This window comes from Oryzias melastigma, linkage group LG10, assembly GCF_002922805.2.
Source record: "Oryzias melastigma strain HK-1 linkage group LG10, ASM292280v2, whole genome shotgun sequence".
Lineage (NCBI taxonomy): Eukaryota > Metazoa > Chordata > Actinopteri > Beloniformes > Adrianichthyidae > Oryzias > Oryzias melastigma.
The window spans coordinates 201,289-206,127 of NC_050521.1; positions in this window are offsets into that span (position 1 = coordinate 201,289).

Here is a 4,839-nt window from a genome sequence, read left to right on the forward strand (position 1 = left end):
TGACCGCGCGGGGGCGCGCAGGAGTCCAACTTTACAAGAAACTGAAAACTTATTCAAAAGAGACTTAAAGAAGCTGAATCTGACTGTTATAAGTAATGTTTGACTTTGAAAAAATGACTTTGATTTTATCATTGAAACACTTAGTGCACATGTGTCAAAGTCAAGGCCCGGGGGCCGGATCTGGCCCTACACATTTTATTAGTATTAATGGCTTGATGTTATTTGTGTTCATTTTTTACTTGTATAATTTTGACAAAATATTTTTTTTTATGGAGAGTAAAATACTGAAAGTTATTTAAGGTTTAAGTTGATTTATTTAGGAATAATAGTAATGCCTTTTAAATAATTATGATAATTTATGGTTTAAAAGGGTAAAAAAAAGTATTCTTCAAGCCTTTTGGCATTCACTAAGATTATTTAAGGCTTATTTCAGCTACACACTAGCTGTTTTGGCCAACTTAGCTTTTTACAAACTTTTTAAGGCTGTTTTTGCTAAGAATTCAGGAGACAACCGAAGCAGAGGAACCACAGGTCTCAAAGTGTTTATTTTGGAGGTGGAGGTAGTTTATTTGCCGCCAGATGCACAGGTGAGCCTGAAAGTCATAAGCAGTTATTAGTGATCCTGACTCCAAGCCTGGGGTGATGGTGATCTCTTACGTAGAGGAGCTCCTGAAGCAGCAGAAGAAACTGGGGTGTAGATGCGCATGGGCTGATGGTGTCACCAGAATGACTGAAGGTTCCGCACTGTAGAAGTATGGAGGCTAAATATACACAGGAGGGTGAAAAACCACGAAGCTTTACTCAATGATGAAATGAAGACTCCAGAAACCTCAAACTCATCAAGGAGAAAACTGTGGAGAAAAAACAGGGCAGGAAAAACTCCAAAAAGAGACAGGCTGAAAATTGTTAACAGGTCCAGAAAAAGGGTCAAAACTACGAAACAACTAGATCTACTGTGACTTGCTGGAACATGAACTAATTGAACGGACTGGCAGTGTGGATGTGAAACTGAGGACCTTAAATAATGTGAACACCAACAATGAGAGCTTAATAGCACTGGTGAATGAGATTACAGTGGAGGAAGGAAAGGTGGTGAAGGCTAAAATTTGCACGCTAACTGTTTTGGCTAATTTAAGATTTTTTCAGTTTTTTAGGCTGTTTTGAAGTTTAGCTATTTTTCAGCTGCATGCTAGGGGTTTTGGCTAATGTAGGCTTTTCTTATTAGTTTTTTAGGCTATTTTGGAGTTTAGCTAATATTTCAGAAACATACTAGCTGTTTTGGCTATTTTAGGCTTTCCTATTTAAGTTTTTTGGGCTATTTTGGAGTTAGGCTAAGATTTACACAGTAATTGCTTTGGCTAGTTTAGGCTTTTTAGAGTTTTTAGGATATTTTGAGGTTTAGCTATTTTTTTCAGCTTCATGATAACTATTTTGGCTTACCAAAGTTTTTTTATTTAAGGTTTTTTTTAGGCTAATTTGGCATGTAGCTAATATTTTAGCTGGCAATCAGCTTTGTCGTTTTCAAATATTAGGTTTAGCATTTTTAGCTATCAGCTTCAGCGTTTTTAGCTATCAGCACTAGCATCTTCAGCAGCCAAATTCAGCTTACAGCATTCACACTAGCATTATCACAGGTAATGCTATATATGTAGTTCATAATTATGTTAAAAAGTAACGGTTGTAAAGTTTTAAAAATGTAGTTTTGAGGTGTTTAATAAATTTTTGTTGCGTTTGGCCCGCAACCTAAGGTGTGTGATTGATTTTGACACCCCTGTGTTAGGTGATTAACTAGTTGGTGGCATTGAAATCAGCTCTACCATCTACTAAGCTTTTTGCTAACCTATTGATATCTGAAGCCTCCTCAGATTGGTGCAGACATCCTTTACATCACCTCCCTCCAGAAAAACGTCTGCATTTAAAGTGCAGTGACCCCACAGCTCACTTACATGTCATGCAGGCTAGGGAGGTGTGGGGCTAACAGCAAGCACACCTCCCGACAGTCACCATGTTAGGTCAGAAACTCTAGTGTGGACCAATCAGCTTAGTGTGAAAGTGACTTGAAATTCATATTGACTGTAAGAAGGTGAACCAACTATAATGTTTGAAGAAAACATTTGTTTACCGAATGTGACTGTGTTTAGAGAGAGATTCGTCTCTGGAGAACGCCTTCAAAGAGGCTCCAGTTCACTTTCATCCTCCTTGATGATGACTGAAAAAGATTTTTTTTCTGCCCACAGATGTTTTTAGGATGTGATGGTTCATCTCCACTGTTTAGAAGGGGGGAAAGAAAAGCAAGCAGTTCAGAAAACTAAAGAAAGAACTGAAGTGAAAGGATAAACGCAGTTAGAGAAGTTGATGATACAGGAAAGTTTAAAATAGAAAAACAAGAAGGAAAAAGAAAGCAGTGGGGGGCGTGATTAGTGTTTGTTTGTGTTGTCATGGAAGCCAAGCTAGCTTTCAGATCATTAAGTAATCACAGGACGACAGGAGTTTCCAGACAACCACCAACAAAGTGAACTAAGCTGCTGGTTGTGTAAAGTCCCACTGGTTGTGAAGGCACCGCAGTTCAAAAGACGCTGCACATCTGTCCAAACACGCATGCAGCAGCTCAGCATGAGGACAGCAGGACAGCAGAGCCCGTCTCCACGGAGACGGTCTGTGGGATACGTCCCTGCAGGCCTCACCTGAACTTCAGCCGCAGATGAGGAAAGCCAAACAGCCAGACAGGAAGCTGCAGCTCCGTGTGGTCAGAGCGGCGCTCTGCCTCACCCCAGCTGCAGACCACCTCTTCCACCGCTCATTTTCAGTTTGACAGACACAGATTAGCTCAGTTCCTGCTGCTTTCATGTGCAGCTGATGGGATGTAAATGAAGAGCAGCTGGTGCACAGAAGACGGGAAGAACTCACAAGCGTGGGAACTTCCTGCTGCTGCCGGGCTGCAGGACGGCAGACGCTCTGCTTCCACTTATCTGAGCTCCAGCAGGTATATGAGCAGAGAAATGCAGCAGATTAGTGCTCACCGCCTGGGGCTGCTGCTGTGGGCCGAGTACAGAAAAATGTCACTTCATACTGAAGCTGGAAGTTTCAGAACTAGAGCTTCACCCAACAGGGAAGGAATCACAGACACTCCAAGGAAAAATGTGTTTTAATAGTGTTTTTGTACCATTTATATCATGATGGAGGAAATATTTAAAGACAATTAAGGTTAAAATTGTATTTCTGAGTATTTCTTTTTTCAAATTGTTGTAAATCCGACGCAGATGAAAAAATGCAGTTTGAAAAAGCTTGTAGAAGCCACTGTGGCGGTCCACAAGCTCTCTGCAAGAGAATCTGGACACAAAATATGGCACTCGAAAATTAATAGACAGAAATCCATCCCCCTCCCGGAGCCAGCCGCAAACAAAACCTCATTCGCGCCCAAAATCCTTGACCGGAAGTCCTCAACCAGAACCCGGTAAGCAGCATGTCGCCAGCTATTTCTCCGGAGGTTAACAGGTGTAGTTATACAATTTGGACAGTTATTCTTCTGTTCCTTTCCGTACATTTTTCACCTAAAAACTCAACCACACTTTCAGTGATTTCAGCAATCTTGGAATCAGCTCATTCAGGACATTACTGCTTTTATTTTCGGCATTCATAAACTTTTTAGTTTTGAAATGTTGAGCAAAATATGCCCCAAAGAAAATGATAAGAAAGGCTACAAATTTATTAATTTTAAGCAGGATTAGTAACAAGAATTTAAATATATTCATAAAATATGTTTTCATCTCTCATAATAATTAAAAACAAATCAGTTTAGTTAATATTTTCGCAACATGCTAATGTTTTTGGCTAATTTGTTGTGTACTAAGATTTGTATAGGCTAATTTAGAGTTTAGCTTCTATTTTAGTAACAGGCTAAAGTTTTTTACTCATTTAGTTTACTGAGGAATTTTAGGCTATTTTGGAGTTTAGCTTGTAATTAAGCAACACACTAAATATTTTTGCAAAATTGGCATGTATTAGGGACTCTTAAGCTATTTTACTAAATATTTTTTAGAAATTTAGGTCAACTTCAGCACTCTTTAATAGTTCTTTAGCGAAATATCTATTTTTTTTTTTTTAGCGAATTTACCATTTTGCAAATACCTTTTGCATTTTCAGCAAATCCCTTCAGCAATTAAAGTAAATTGTGTCACCATTTTCTGTTAAAAGTTTTAGCATCTTCAGCGACTACTTTCAGAAAAAAGTATGATCAAAGGTGATGCATTTTTCCAGTTATTGACTTGAAAAAAACGTTCTTTGTCCTATTTTTTGCACACTAAAATGCTAGACAGTTACAGATTAATCACATTTTAACCTTAAAAGCTGATAGTTCTGAAAAGTTTTTAAAAGGATTTCCTAAAGTTCAGGAAATTTCCGCTTACACAACTGGCTAATGTTGCAAAATTTCTGTTTCTGGCTAGTGATTCTGGAACCATCTTTCGTGTGACCAGTGGCCCCTCACTCCCTGCTCCGGTTCCACTTGCAGACAAATAGATCCATGAACGTCTTTGTTTTCCTCGTCTGAGCTGGAATCTGGATCAAAACTGTACAGGTGGATAGCTCCGATGATGCTTTCCATTTTTGTTGCACCGCTATTTTTAAGTTGGGGGTGTGGGGGGCTGTAAGCTAGCAGGAGAGCGTGTAAACAGATGGATGACGGGAAGCCAACAGTCTCGCCAACATCTCCGAGGTAAATTTCTAATGAACTCAGAAACTATGGTCTAAAAAACAAATAGGTTTTTTTATTATTATTTTGGCATCATAGTCATTTTTACAATAGATCAAAAGATGATCAACATGGGACATTAAGGCCCA